The sequence below is a fragment of the Solenopsis invicta genome, chromosome 6 (genome assembly GCF_016802725.1).
Source record: "Solenopsis invicta isolate M01_SB chromosome 6, UNIL_Sinv_3.0, whole genome shotgun sequence".
NCBI lineage: Eukaryota > Metazoa > Arthropoda > Insecta > Hymenoptera > Formicidae > Solenopsis > Solenopsis invicta.
The window spans coordinates 19,241,137-19,257,456 of record NC_052669.1 but is presented as its reverse complement, the minus strand read 5'-3'; the positions used below and the strand labels follow the sequence as shown (position 1 = coordinate 19,257,456).

The 16,320-nt window shown below is 47.8% G+C and overlaps 1 protein-coding gene across 1 annotated transcript in view; it reads left to right on the top strand.

Annotated features, from left to right (window-relative positions):
* The window catches only part of LOC105204052 (serine/threonine-protein kinase S6KL), a 49,133-nt gene that overhangs the window by 31,100 nt on the left and 1,713 nt on the right, over positions 1 to 16,320 (top strand). The gene's annotated exons all lie outside the window — the stretch shown is intronic.

Sequence of the window (16,320 nt, the reverse complement as noted above, 5' to 3'; positions counted from 1 at the left end):
CCATGTTTACATGAGCATTTAATTAAGCGATAACATTAAATCTGTGGTTAAATCTGTGATTAATTTTGCTTTGTTAGCGATTTAATTTTCACGGCATTTTCCGTGGTATTTTCATGTATTAGCAAGAGTTACGTGGTCTCATGTTTAAACGCGAGTGATGCAAGTTGAAAGACCATTGCTCGATCGAGACAAGGACAGGAAAGTGACGATAGAAAATATGATCGTGCGTCATAAATATTCATTACGGTGGGATTTTTTTAATTTTTTCCTTCCTTTCGCGATGCGTTTATCTGAAAAAAAAATCAAGGCTTGGGCAATGACGACGAGGCTCGTCGCTGAAATTGCGTTTTATTACTGCACCAATTAAGACGCGTCATTAATATTGCGAGTTGCGTTGCACGCCCCCGATAAACCGATGAATGGGTCGGAGTATAACCGGTTAGATATAACGTAAAATAACCGTGTTATTATATCAAGCGTTCGAAACACTCGGCATGTTTATTTTAATCTGGTCAACGCTTTACTCAACGTCAAGTCAGTGAGGTAGGGGAGCTGATTTCGGGTCTCCCGAAATCTTTTCGGAGCTAGCAGTGCGCGTTGAGCGTTTTAGCATGCTTGGACAAAAATTAATATTGACATAGCAAAGCAAAATTTGATAGATTGAAGATATACAAGTCTATCTTTTAATCATTTTTTTTTATAAATAATTATATTTTTATATATAAAAGAACGCGATAAATTGCGAAGACTTTATCGACTTTATCAAACTTTTCCAAGAGTATTAAAATAAATTGAAGCATAAAATGGGCCTAAACTATTTAGATTAATCTACTTTTTGTCTTGTACATTCTTGAAAAAAAAAATTACTTTTGTATCACGTTAAATTTTCTTCAACTTTATCCTTCAAAATTAAAATTTATATAACAATTCTCGATCACTTTCTCAATCTACCATCTTTGAATATACTTTTCTCGAGTATTATGAAATTGGCTGAGCGACGTCGCTGCTTTTACGACGTAGGAAGTCCCGGCGCGCGGCGTACGGCACCCATATTAGCAGTCTAGGTGCGAAGTACGAAGTACAATGGACGGCTCTCTCGACGATCTCAATGTCAGTAGTCGAGCTTAGCGCACTGCGGATCGGAAGAGGAAAGGGGGAAAAAATCCGACCGGTGGAATCGGCAGGGGGTTCGCCACGCCGCGACGCGGCGCGGCGCCTTCCACTTCGCGTACCCGATGCTCACGTACGTGACGGGACTGTGCTACTGGGAATTAGACGACGATAAATTCATCGGCGCGAGTTTCCGTCTGCGTGCCCCTCTTACCGTCGTCGGGGACCAGCTGTGTGACGAATCCGAACGAACAGAAGGCGTTCGAAGTCGTCCGAGTGGCCTTCGAGTCGCCCTTATATCGCTAGGAAGAAGAGGAGGAGCCCACTTTATCAGTGAGAGATCACTCTCGGCAGATCCTCGAACGAGAAGGAGATCGTGCCTGTTGGTGTAGAGTTTACGTAAAATGTGGGCGACGGGTTAGATAAGCGACGTTTGGAAATTACAAGTCCCGATAAGCTTCAGTCTCTTGATTAAAAGTAGGAGCAGCGAGTATATATCGGTCGCTGCTTCAAAGAATGACGATGATGATCTTTGACTTGGTGAGAACATGTCGCGACATGCCGAGAGCTCGTAAGAATAACTTATTTAACGTTCCTACGAAACAATCCTGGGTTTTATTTATTTATTTATTTATTTTTTAATTGACGACCAAGGCTCGCTTTACAGGTCGTTTCTCCGTAGACCGACGGAAGTAAGCGTCTGTGCGGCGAGACGGATGCCCGAAAGAAAGTTCTCGAAGTCAATTCCGTAATAGTCGGTGTAGCATTGAATTCAATTGAATAATAGTCGGCCGACCGGTGGGGCGCGAAAGGCAGCCGCCCCGATCATTATCCATCATTCGGACGATTATCGTGATATTCCCGCGGCATTCTCGCCTTTATCAGCGCGTTACTCAACGCGTCGTCGGCCGAGAGTGCCGAGAGAGTAACACGAGAAAGAAGTTTCGAGACTAACGTTCGCGGATCGTCCTTTGCATGCTGCGCGAACTATTTCCCCATATCTCGTCTTTTTTTTTTGTATGTGTGTCTCTTTCAAGTGAACGCACTTGGCTCGTTTGATGGATGAGAAACAACGTCGGTGCTCGCCTAACTTAAATTGTTATCTAGTCTATAAATCAGCGGCTCTACCGTCGTTGTAAAAAGATCCTAAAATTTATGTAAGCGAGAAAGGCTTATAAAGCTTAATTACAGTTGGTTGAAACATACTACGTCTAAAGTTGAAAGAGAAAACGAGAGAAAAGAGCCCTTAAATTTTTTTTACCTGATATCGTTCTGATTTTACTCGCCTTCGCATATTCTGTGCGACACAAGGCGACGCAAGCTCTCTCTCTCTCTCTTTTTTTTTGGGAAACAGGATTGTTATCCGCGTTAAAATAAAACGATATCAATTTGCGTCGATAACGACGCGGAAAAGAAAATCGACGTAATCGACGTGACGCTCAGCGAGACGGATCGATCAACGAGCGTTCTCTTCCGATCGAATCCAGGCCATCGATGTCACGGCTTAACACACGTCTATACTTAGATCGCGCGATCAAAACAACGGCCAAGAAACCACCCCGGAAAACGAGCCGTGGAGTCGGCTCCGCTCGGACGCACGGCCGCGTATAACATATGCGGGTCGAGCGCGTGCGGGAACGCGCGATCCATGCGAGAGAGAGCCCGCCGGCGAGTTCACGAGGAATCGGCGGCGATCGGCCAAGCCGTGGATTTAATGGAGCGTGGCGATCTGTAACGGTAGATTCGTCGCGGGGCGACGAATGTCCGCGCGAAGCTATCGGTTCGATTCCGACGTAACTAGGGACCCTACGGTCGGATCATCAAATCGCCAATCAAATTTCGACAGCCGTAAGACAGCCAGATTTGATTGGCGTTTGCTCACTTTGAGAAAGCCAAACAAATAAAAACCAAAGAAGAGAAAGAAAATAAGAAAGAGCTAGTAAGAGTATAATCCTTCTTCCTCGTAGAATCTTGTGCCTCTCCATGCCTATACTCGCCTTATGATCAGATTCTGATTGTGCTCTCTAAATCGGAATCAGTGTATTATTATCTGAAAGTGAACAGCTTCATTTCAGTGATATACTTATAACCATATCAATCAATGATATGCGCTGCCTTTTAGTGATAACACATTATTCCGATCAGTGAGATCAGTGATAAATTGATCCGATCAGTGAGAGTACGCCCCATTCTTAGCGGAATCACCGAAAGACACTGAATAATCACTGATGACCATAGTTGTAAGTACAGCAGTGTAAATCAGTAAGATTTCACTGATTCAGATTTAGAGTGAAATCTCTAAATGAAGCGACGTTTAAACGTCGAACGCAATCGATATTCGCGAGCAGAGGCACATCAACGTCGACCTCGGTCCTGTTTGCCAACGAAATCGTTGACTTTGCACGCTGATTCTGGCGCACAGGGATAGCTAGATCTAATGCGTGAAATAGAGAAAGAGAGAAAGGGGGAGGGAAGATAAAGAGAGAAGTAACGAGCTGACGTTTCTCACGTAGAGGTACTAATCGGCGACGTTACCTTTGGTATAATGTTGGGAGACTTTTGCGAATGAATTAGCATTTGCGTGATAATACACGGACGGCGCGAAGTGCAAGGCGAGTTATCCCTGCGCCCGTGTGACGCGTGATCGATACGTAAGCCATTTAACGAGCGTCGTGAAACGTCGGAGTTATTAGCGCACACGTGGGACTGCAATGAAAGAGAAAGGTCTCATCCATCAACGTACTATAAGCCACGCGACACCGCGACCTATCGATCATCACTCCGGGGAGCTATGGTGCGGCGCGGCGGCGCGCGATCATAATCATTATTCTCGCCGGGAATTGTCGAATATCAACGTTTTCGCCTGGCGCGAAATAGGAGGTACACTTACCCAATTCGCCAGGTGACATTTGCGTCATTGATCGCGCTGGGATATCAGAATGAGCTAATTTTAGCGCGGATACGCACGCTCGCGCGGGTGGGGAATGTGCGCGCCTAATCATCAGCGATTCGAAAGCTGTTTATCGGAAACGTCGCGCAAAAGTCGCGAGGAACGTCGATTACCGTGAGAGAAAGAGAAAGAGGGAAGACGAGGCGAAACGAGTCTGGTGTGTTTATCGTGATGAAATCGGTGGCGGTCGGCGAACTAAATACGCAAGGCTAATGCAAAGGAAAGACAGGAGTGGATGTAACGAGGCGCGCACCTCGGGGGATTAACGGGTGATGTTAGCTAGCGCGGGAAACCTGGCGCCAGTCATTAAATTAGACCGCGTCGACGTGCCAGATCGCGTTTCCCCGCCTTTTCCTCCTCTCTTCCACCTCGTCGCGTCCACCCTTTATTTTCCACTCGTACGGCGAAACTTTCCGCTTTGCTCGCCACGCGCTCCCATTTTGCGATTCATCTAATGCGAAGGAATCTGTTAATGCTATTAAGCATGACTCCGATTATTCGCAAAAATTCCTATTAAATGTAATAAAAATTTACTCTTGCATCTGTGCGTCTGTTGCGAGTGAAGTTGCGTTGTCCTTCTCACGCTTGAAGACACTTATCTGAAGATTTATTCGTCTCGGTTGATCCGCATAAGAAAAAAACACCAAGAATTCTTTAACATTATCCATGACGTGCTCATCTCGCTAAGATGAAAAAAAATGAATTATTCAAATGTTAATTCGACCGTGCGCGATCGTGATGAAACACATTTGGCTTCAGTCCGCTCTGAAAGCCTGATGGAGAGACTCGAGGCTTAGAAAGATGAGATAAAGGAAGAGAGAAAGAGAGAGAGAGAGACAAAGCCAAAGCCAAAGGGGGTGGAAGGAGAGATATAGGTGGATAGAATGGAGAGGAAGGACGGAAAAGAGAGTAAGAGATCCGCGGCACATGAGATGGGGAGCAGGTTTAGCTTTTTGCCATACGGCGATCGGCAGCCGTATCGGTGCGAATCCCCGTATACGGTCGCGGTGTGCAAAAGGAGGAAGAGCGAGAAGGGAGAAGAAGAAGGAGAAGGAGGAGGAGAAAGAAGAAGAAGAAGAAGAAGAAGAAGAAGAAGAAGAAGAAGATGAAGATGGGTCGGACCGCGCGCGGTGCATCGATGCACCGCGGCACGCGGAGGGCAGGGAGGAAAGGAGGGTGGAAGGACCGCGCGATGGGCAGACGAGGAGGTGGATGAACGAGAAGAAAAAGAGTCACCCTCCATGGCGCCCGAAGGCGATGGGCGAGCGGCGACCGGTCGCCAAGGGACGTCGGATCGGCAACGGCGGCGGAGACTCCGCGACCTTCGAGGTTTTGCTACGTTCGCCAGGTTCGCCGACCTGCTGCGGCTCGTCGCTTGCTGCCGATCGTCGTATGGTCGTTAAATAAACGATTCGACGTCTCTGCACGACGTTAATCGACGTAATTCGACGACCGCGTAACCGTGGCAACTCGCGCGTCAGTGAAAACTTGATCTATATCAGTCCATCGATCGATTTGACGCAATCCGCAAATGACGCAGATTCGCCTCTTTCAACCTGTGTATCTAGGCTTCCGATAATAAATATTTCTCTACAATTATTTCTGGGGACTAATTTCTTTATCTAAATTTCTAACCGATGCTTGCAAAATGTTTATGCTTTTTAAAGGGCGACGAAGCATTTCAGAATCTAAAACGACATTTGAAAAATAAAACGCAAAGACACTCTTCCGGTCGGAATTTTCGGCAAGACGAACACTTGGCGGTTCAAGGAATTGTGTCGTTTGTAAATTTAATCGTCATAAAAAGCAACTGTGCGGCTGATCAACGGTAATCGGTCGTGCTCCGCGAACCGTTCGATAAAAGATTCGCGACGGTGGTGTTTGCTACCGAAGAGTCGCAGGTCGCGCAAGTCATCCTTCTCTCCGCACGCACGGTTTGTCGCCGCGCTGGTGCGCGTTCCGCTTCGTTTGCGCGTTCGCCACGCTTTGCAAATCTCGACCTTCGCCTCGGATAGCCCGAAATATCCTCTCCCAGTTGGTTCGCTAGGCGCTCTTCGTGGACCCTACGCCATATTTTTCGCGCACTCGCCCCCTTTCGTGCTCCGTTTCGCCTTCTCGCCCACCCTCCCGTCCTCTCCTTTTTCTTCTCTGCTCGATACGGAGTCTGCGACTCTCGTCGACTGCCAAGTGAAGCCCGTTGTTAACGAGTTTTCGGGCCCTTGGGGCCCTAACAAGAGAGCCCAGCCAACGAACTCCTAAACCGGCAATAACTTTGGCCGTCCGATGGCCCGCATGTGATATAGTGGCTTGTACCCCACGTTCCTGTCTTCCCTCGAAAAAATACGACGCTGCGAAGAAAGGTTCGCGAGATTCTTCTATGTAGATTAAGTCCCTGCCTTGTCCGCTTCATCGCCCTAAGACACGTATTCGCGCGATAACGAAGATCGAGGAGGGACATCGATCAAATTTCTGCCGCGAAGGAATCCTGTTTTTTTAATTTGGTAGAATCTAAAAGAAATCGCGATACCCTTAAGAAAAAGTGTTCCAATAAACTGATTACTATATCAGTGACTGATGATGTTTCATCAGGATTCAGTTAACAGATAAAATATCAACGATATACTCATATAATAATCAGTTTATTAAAACGCTTTATTAATTTTTCAAGGGTATGTCTGAGAGAGAGAGAGAGAGAGAGAGAGAACAAAATTAAACTATGAACAAAATTAAAGTTCTTATTGCGAGGGTAAACAGCAGAAACTAAAAGTCCAACTGCGTTTCCAACGCGAATATGGCTAACTGTAAGTACCGCGATACATTTCCAGGTGATATCATGCGGTATTACGACGGTTGTTTTCGCGGAAGAGACATTGGCTCGATTGGATAGTGGCTGCGGGATGCTGGTGTCTATCTCATCTCTCTCTCTCTCTCTCTCTCGTGATCTGGAATCGCAGTCGCGTTAATCTACACGATCCCCGTCCGCTTCCATTAGTCCATATTCCCACGAATCGCGTACGCGATATCTACGCGTAGCATACCTCCGTATAATATTTCTTCAAAGCGGCGAACGGATCCAGACGAAGGATCTGTACGCCACTTTTCCGCCGCCGTCGCCGACGACGATGACGACGACGGCGACGAGGAGGAGCAGTAACAAGTACAAGGTTACATTTCTTTTGCCATTCTATTACCCGCTTCTTTCCAAGTTTCCAGGGCCCGAAGGGCCCGCCGATACGCGTTGCGATATAAATAGATCGGCGCGCACCGATCGCGCGGTGGATGATGGCGGTTGAGAACGCGGAGGATGAGAAAAGGGGAGAAAGGGGAGGCGGTGGCGGCGAGGCCGGTAGAAGAACAAGAAGAAGACCACCTCGCGTAATGATGCCCCGGCGGAGTGCGCGAGCGGAGAGAGAGAGAAAGAGAAGGCACGCACCTTGAATGTGCATGCATCCGCAGAAACGTGCGTAATGCGCGCGCGGTGCAGATTGCAGGGGACCCGAGCACTCCGTGAGCGAGCGAGCGAGCGTGACTATCGCGCAACCCTTCTTTGTCCGTGCTATTAAGCAGAAAGAAAAGGGGACGTCTTTACAGGAGGAGGAAGGACGACGAGGGGGATCCCGCCGCGTCGTCGCCACACTCTGCGAACGCGGTCTATCCGTACCCCGTGTGTGTCTCGTTAACGTTTCGTTCCGGCTCGTGACTTGCGTGTCGTCCAGCGGGAGAACTTTGGAGAACCGCGTCGCGGCTATTATTTATCGCGGTATCGCGAATGACGCACGGTGGAGCCTCATGTGGAGCGACATTTCGAGATGCATATTGCCCGAGATTCAACATTACTTCGGTGCAATTAAATTGAAAAAGAGAATCATGGTTATTTCTGAAAAGAAATTCTTCTACCTTTCTGTAGCGAGTCTGGCAATGAGTAATATTTGTCTCGTTCCTTCCTACGTGGCATTCGAAGCAGATGTAAAATTCCATTTAATCTATGAATGATTAATACAATATTAATGTTCAAATGTTTAGAATCGAAAATCGAAGAGGTTAGATATATTTTCGATATACAAAAGATAAAATCTCGTCGATCTCTCTCTCTCTCTAAATTCTATTCTGAAAGCACGCCCATTATACTTTATCGAAAATACATTACTTGGACCGTAACAGAACCGAGATGCCATAAAGAAGGTAATTTTCTCGAGGAATGTACCACTGGCGAAGGTTTGCTGTCCGCCACGGTCCTTTCAATTCACCCCGGTAATCATTTATCACGATATCTTAATGCCGCCGTTAAAAACGACGCGGTTGTTTGCGGCATTTACAACGTCGTCAAGCTCGCTGAATCGCGGCAGCGAGTGCAATCTTATTTCACGCTCGCGTCTAGCTCCGCCGCGCGACCATTAGAGACACCGGCCGCAACAGTCGTTACCTTTCTTTGTGCGTGCCATTAAACGTGAGTAAGGGTGTCTTTAAGAGGATACGCACGACAAGGACGAGCTTTTTACTGCCGCTGCGTCCGCGCCTTACGACTCGCGCGGTACGTGTCGTCGGTGTTCTCGTTATCGTTAAGACCGTGCCCCGCTCGGCGCAACCTTCGTCCTCGTCATCTCGGATAGACGATAAAGGCCGCGCTATTCGATTATGAAAGAAAGTTCAAAGATAAAATGGTAATCGGAACTTGATTACCCCGTTGTCGCCATGCGCTCACTGTTTCTCGAAATACCACTCCGCTGCATTTATCTCGCGAAGCGACGATCATCGTAGACTGTATATCGGGCGTTTGTTGTTCAATCGTTTTCTCGAGATGGTGGCTACACTGCAAATCTGCCTTATTCGTGTGTGTGTGTGATTTAATTTTCCGTATGAAAATAACACGCTGCATAGAAAGGTAAAATTACACAATTGAAACGTATATTTCAAAACGTAGAATTTCGCGCTAAACGAGGCACTCGGATTCGCAGTGTGCGCAAAAAGCTATCGCGTATGTCAATTCCTCCGCCGTTATCGGCAGGAAGTTAAACGCACGCCGAGTTTCCCAGTTGCGAGGAAGCTGGAGGGAAGCAACGCGAATGGGAGCCCCGCCTCGTCTTAATCGTCCTGTCAATCCGCGCGGAAAAGGAGTCTGGGAAAAATGCTGAAAGTAATTGCCACTTGGACCATATCATCGTCAGCGTAATACCGGATGTAGGACCGGACCTGTGAACGATGAACGGGCGCGAACGGTCTCCTCTTCGCGTCTCCTCTGCCTTTTCTATTCGCGACCTGTTATGATTATTACCTAGCGTTACAATTGCTTTTAATTTACGGTACCACGTTACGGCTGGTACGCTCGCGAGCGTGAGTGCTGTAATTTTTCGCAGATCGTGTGCGATCGCAGGTGCGCCTTATAGTATTCTTATTCTGCTTCAATAAATCTCGGTCACCGCTTCTCGCACGAGCGATCCTCGCGATGCAATCCTTGACTCGATCGGCCGGGCAAAGCGATGCGCAAAAAGCATTCTTCGCTAATAGAAGCGCCGAGAGAGGGAGAAGGGAAACTCCCGGGGATATGGTGCGCACCCATGCGCGCCGCAGGATCGATGGCAGGACGCAAGAAAACCTTCGCAAGGCAAACCAGCCTCTCGCAGCCTTAATCGTAGACCTTTGGTTTCTTTCTCTTTCTCTCTTTCTCTCGGCCTTTCGCGGCCGGCGCCGTGCCGCGCCGGGCGAGTTCCGCGGGTGGAAAAATCGGCGCGCCGAGCCAACGATAGCGTCTCCCAGGCGCACGCAACGATATCGTCATCACGCCGCCGCCGCCGTCCTTTGCGGCTAAAACGCGATCTCTCGTTTACTTCCTTTCGGGGTGACGCGGGGAGGGGGGGGGTAAAAGAAGCTGCAACGGGATAAAAAGCCGGCGAGCCGGACGCATCCCGCTGCGGTAGAATCGCAGACGCGTTCTCGGGAACAGCGACGATCGTCTCGAAAAGCACAACCACGAAGGACGCGAGTATGAAAGCACGCAACGGTGCGATCGAGACGTGCCGCAGGTGCGTGTCGTGCGTGCAGCGCCAGCAGCGTGCGCTCTCACGGCGAATTGGTTGGGAATTGGTACAGGGTGTTAGCCATTGATCAGCGTGCAGGGCGCGAGAGCCTTTCTTCCCGGCTGATCTCTTTCTTTCATCAAGTAAATGGACGAAAAGAGCCGCTTGTCGTCGTTTGTTTTCATGTTAATGAAATAATCCTGAAATTGACGCGTGTCACAGAAATTCCAAATGTTTCTCTCGAGATGAGCCGTACTTCTTTCAAATCAAAGGTTAGGTGTTGCGGTAACTCTGAATCAATACGAATCAGCAGTTATCTAATCTTGCAAAACAGGTATTTCACGGCTGTTACCGATTCTTTTTTTCCAAGGGATTTTTGGGAGAACCCGAATAAACGTTAGAGGTGGCACACATGGTGGCCACGAGCACTTTCGTCAAAATTGTCGGCGTTACACAATCAGGATGTCGTTCCACTCCTGGGCATCCTGTTGCCGTCTTCTCTAATCCGTTTCGCGTCGCGCGTCGTCGATTTTACCGATTCCGCCTCTGCTCGTTGGCGCCTATGCTCGGAGGCATCCGAGCTGAACCGGCCGGTCCTCTTTTCCCTCTATCTCGCAGGAGCGATAGACACTTGGCGTGCAACCGGTGCGGCTTTACCGCCCCTGGTCGAGGTCTATTTATAGATTCCCGCGGTATTACCTGCGAGAGCCGTAGGTTTGCGATCGCGTGAGCGAATGCGTGTGCGTGCGTGCGTGCGTGCATGCGTTCGCCAGAGGATACCGCCGACCGTCCGTACTCGGCACGGCTTCCTCGAGGAGCGCAGAAAAAGAGATACGCCATGGGCCTGATATATATCGCGAATCGTTTCGACGATTGCTACTTTGTAGCGACACGACGACGTATTTATGTGCCTTGCGAATCGGATTCGTCCACCGCGCGAGATCTCTGATCTCGGGTAATACACGGCTATCGGAAACATTAATTTTCCACGATGCTGATAAGTCATTAGCAGCCGAGACCGATCTCCGAGAGGAGACCACCCAGGGCACTTGCGCGACGATTCGAGATTCCCGTCGTTACGTGAGATAAGAAAGAGGAAGGATTTATCCTTTCACGTCGATATCCTGATGTTCCTGATGACGATACAAGTAGAGGCATTCATAACAAATTAACATCCCTGTCAGAGAATATCTGTGTAATTGCGTTATTGTTCCCCAATGCGAATGATTCATTGAACCTTTTCTAGTTTATTATGCAGATCGCGAATAGCTCGTCTTTCCCGTCTTTTCCTTCTTTCTATTTATAGATTCTAAATATTATCTAGAGAGAAAGAGAGAGAAAGAGAGGGAGGTAGGACGAATGGATATTGGCGAACGAACGAACGAACTAACGAACGAACGGGTACGACCGTTCGATTTCTTAGGAATGGCACTCTAGAGGCAGGCGAGGCCGCGGTTATACCCGCTATCTTCCTTCCACCCGGTGTGTAATTACACGACTTGTTCCTTTAGCTCTTCTTTTGGTACGCGGCGCAATGCTTCTCTGCTGCCGCCGCCACCGCGAGACTATTTATAGATCATAGATTATTATCTGCGGTATATACGCGGCTTATGCTATCGCACATATAAGTGACCCGCGAGATAGCCGTTCCGCAGATGGTCATAATTATTGCGCGGCTAGACCGGCCGATTATTATTGCGTTCGAGTCTCCGCATTTCGCTCCTCCCTTTTTCGACGTCTTCGCTTATAAGCGTCAGCCGATCTCACTGTCACAACTGATGGACTAATAAAGGGAAGGAAAGAAAGAGAACGACCGCGGGGAGACTGGAAAGAGCAATTACCCGTGTGTCAGCCCGTTATTTAAATAATATCGAAGTATCGCACCTGATTTATCACGGTTAACTGAATATAGAACGGGGAATATAGACGCGTACAGTGAGTGTAAAAAGTACAGAGTACGGAGAATGCTTTTTAAACTTATTTTTAGAAAGTAAACGTATTAATTAGTAATTTATTAACGAGTACATATATATGTACAATCTATTATGTCCAATATCAAAATTGCTAATTAATATTAATAAATAAAAATCTTTCAAAAATAAAGTCTTAATAAATATCCTGTGTACAAATACTCACCGTACGAGTTTATCAAGCCGTAAATATAAACAGATAATCGGATTATTGATAAATTACTTAAAAATTCCCATCTTATCTAAAATATAAATTCTAAAATTAGCCACTGACTCACACACACACACACACACACAGACCCAACAAGCTTTATGATTAAAGCTTGTTGTCTAATTAATGATTAAAGTGCAAGACAGTGTTTGATAAGAGAAATTACCGATGCAAAGTGAATCGATGGTAATTAAATGAAACAATTAGGTAATTAAACAATTCTTGAAGAAGAGGCCGTAACTTCCGCCGATGCCGCTGTCCGATTGCGTGGTGCGTGGTATCGATGGACATTTTCCTGCACCTTATCGTGAGCATCGTCGTAAGGAATTTTATCGCGGCTGCTGCGAGGCAGTTTTATAAATAGCCAGAAGTTTTTGCACGCACAGGTTTTGCATGAGGCGCCTAATACGCGCCCCGGCGATTATTTCTGGCGCCAGCGCGCGCAGTGGGCCTTCTCCGGGGCCCCTCACCCCCGTCTAATGGCAGATGGTTAATGGGAAGTTAATGTTCGCCGTGTGCTAACTACGAGACCGGTCTTTCTTCCTCTTTCCACGCGCCTCCTCGTTTCCTTGCATCGCGTCCCATGGCTTTTTCTTCTCCTCTCCTTTCCTCTTCTCTCCTCTCATCTCGTCTCTCTCCCTTTCCTCCCTGCCTCCCCCTATCTCCTTTTCCGATTTCACGAGCACGATCCTTTTCTCTACGTACATCAGCGTCGATTGCGGCATGATGAGTGTAGCATGTAATTGAGCAGCTCTAATTGCGTGTACTGTTAGAAGAAGATGACTCGATCCTGATGACGGCACGGTATAAGGTTTATTTATAGCGCTTGCAGGCGCTCCAACAGATATTTTCTCTAACGCACGTATCACTCTTGAGAGCGTTGCCTGAATTTTTAATCGATCATCACTATTCTCCTATTGTCCTCTTCCAACTTAGCGATTAATTTTTTTTCTTCTAAGATTTTCTGTGTGCATCTTATGGATCTACGATTCACTCCTCGTCGCTCCGCCAGGTTTAGAGCTTAGAAGATTTGCATAATCCATCCTGACGGCGTCGTATATTGTGGCGTGAGACTCGGGCTATAAAGTATTCGGAAAGCTCCAAGCTGCGCGTCGGGGATATTCTCACGTCCTCTTCCTCAGCGCCGATACCGGTGATGGACTCTTAATTCGCGAGACTCCTCATCCGCAGATTTTACCTTCTCGCGCGACGGCGCGACGCGGCGCGTACATCGTCATCGTCGTGCCGGGAATAGAACCGACCCCCTGGTCGATGCACCTCGACGAGAAACGAGTCCTGTGCACAACTGCAATACCGATCGCCTCTTCTATGACGCTCGCATTGTGTCCCGAGTCTTTTCCGCCGAGGTTTGATCGACGCGATCTCCCCCGATCCGATTAGACCGCTCCTCCTTTGTTCACTCAAACCAACTCTGGGTACGATCGTCTGCCGTGCTCCGTCTCGCGAGATTCCTGGATGTACAGCCCCGTGACAGCGAGGATCCTTTGTTCCGTCCATCTTCGCGCGAAAGCGGCGCTCTTTGTTCTACCGATCCTTCGCATTATCGGCTCTCGATCTCGCGCATCCTTCGCTTCATCGATCTCTTCTCTTTCGTAAATCTCTTACTGCACAGATTCATGCGTGATGTGAACGACGGCGATTCTCTGATATCTTTGTCTATCCAGAGATATTTCGGGAGTCGATGGTTTCGTAGATTTAATTCTTTGAAAAATAGATATAACTAAAGACAAGTAATAATTATGTGAGATATAAAGGATTCTAAGAATGTTATCATTGTTGGATAAATTCTTAATTATTGTACATGATTATTCCAAATTATTTGTAATAGCTAAAAAATTTTTTTTTAATTTATGCAATCATTAAAATATTTTTTTCAATTACACGCTCGTGTCGTACACGCTCAGCTCAATCTTTTGCACATTAATGCAGTCGCACAAGTTGAATGATCCGAAAAGGTTATTTATTTCTCCGAGGTTCCCTTACGGAATTAACGTGATGACGTTTTTCCCATAGCGGGAAAACACGCTCGTTAACGAAATCCGCCCGATCTGAAAATCTGTACCTCATTTTCCCGTCGTTTTAATTACCGTAATGATGATTGCAACGGTCACTTTCCGTGGGACGCGAAAGTTCTCATGAGAAAGATGCGCACACGCTTCTTCTTCCATCCCGTTCGTCTCGTTCTCGCGACGAAATCTCGAACGTTTTGTATCCTAAAGCTTGAAGGAAGAGGCTACGAGTGTGTACTATATGTGTTTAAGGTGATACAAACACTCGAGAAATATAGGCGCAGAAGACACGTTCTCTAAATTTCTTCGATATACATACTTCACATTTGCGGGCGAAGGCCGCGAAAGAGGTACGGTGCTAACGAACGTATCCACGGCGCGCGGCGCGCCCGGATCGAGTTTGCTCAACAATTAGCTGCCCGAGGCGCGCCGAGTGGAATCCACGGGTTAACGCAGTACGTTTACATTTAGCATAACGTAGTATACGGATCCGTGTGATACATCATTCCGCGCCTTTTTTTTTTTTCTTCCGCCGGCAGATCGGCGGAGAGAAAGGTCGAAGATACGGCCGCGCGCATGGAGGAGTTTGTTGACTCCGAACTTTTCGCAGATCCCCCGCTATCGTCGATCGCAATATCAACAAGATAATCCTTTGATCGAAACGTTGTTTTAGCAAGGAAAAGTGGAGCAATCGAATTTCCTGATTCTATCTAATCCTTCTAAGGACTGAGGAAAAACATGCCCTGCTTTCAGTTCCATTACCCTCGTGGCAGAGAGGAGATTGTACTCTCACCCTCCACAGTTCCACCCGCGATTTATTTCAAGGAACGAGATCGCGCTTTTTGCACGTGCCGCATATCGACGGCACGTGGCAGGAAGTGCAATTTCGCGAAATTACGTTTCGGCGAGAGAGACGTTACGTCAACGCGGACGTTGCGATTCGGTCCGCGTGATCGCTGGAGACCGCAACGTCTTAACGCTGAAGGACACGTGCCATGAGCTCGTTAACGTTTATTCGTTTTACAAGCGAACGTGGTTTCCCTACGATATTATTAATTCTCGAAGCTGCGTTTCGCGGAACGAAGTAAATGCGTTTCCTGTTCGTGCAGGGATGAATAGGCGATGCACGACGCCTCGACGTCTCGAACGCGTCACGGGGAGCTTCGGTTAAACAAAAGGAAAGTCTTTGTTGGACGCGAAGAAAATTGGGACGCATCTAGCTCACGCTGCTTTAACGCGTTTAGCTCAAATTCTTCGTCTCTCACAGTTCGTTGCTTCCTGCCGTCGTGTCTCGCCTCCTCCAGGCTTGATCAGGTGCCGTGAACGCCGGCGCCGACGAGGCGGACAGCTCGACCGATCTATGCAGAAGAGGCGGATGCGGCGGCGGCGTTAAAAGCCATATGTTACTGTCTACGATCTCGTAACGATCATTCCGTACCGTTATTCTCGGTCAAGGTTCCCGCGCCGAGATCGAATTGAAATATCCCGTTCGCCGAGCGCGATCGGGATCCGACGCGCGTGGTCCAACGACCTGCCAAGCTTCGCGCTTCACCTCCTCTCCTTTCTTTCGCTTCTAAACGACGATGTGACAATCGGGAATAATGTCGAGGCTAGGTAGCGATTGGTGTGCGCGTATCTTGCCGGGGAACCACGTAGGCGGATCTGTATGGAAATTAATAAAGTTTACGCAGCGGGGGGTTCGAGTCGCGCGCGGGAACTCTCGAAATAATTCTTCTCTGGAAGGCTTATTAATTTTCGGAGCTACGTATCGCGCGAGACACGAGGAAAACGCGTTCGTTTCTCCTAGTACTTGTTACCGACTACTTCGGACGTCCAAATTATTCCGCTTCTGCAGATTTCGGAGACTTGCTCGTCGCATTTAACGTCTCTCTACGGAAATATAGCGAGCGGAATATTTAAGCCGCTGTTTTACTAACAATTCCGACGACTCTGAGAGGCAACCGTCGCTTTTCCCACACTCCTTCCGCGAAGATTACGTAAAACCAGATACCTTCGATACCGTAAACACACCGCG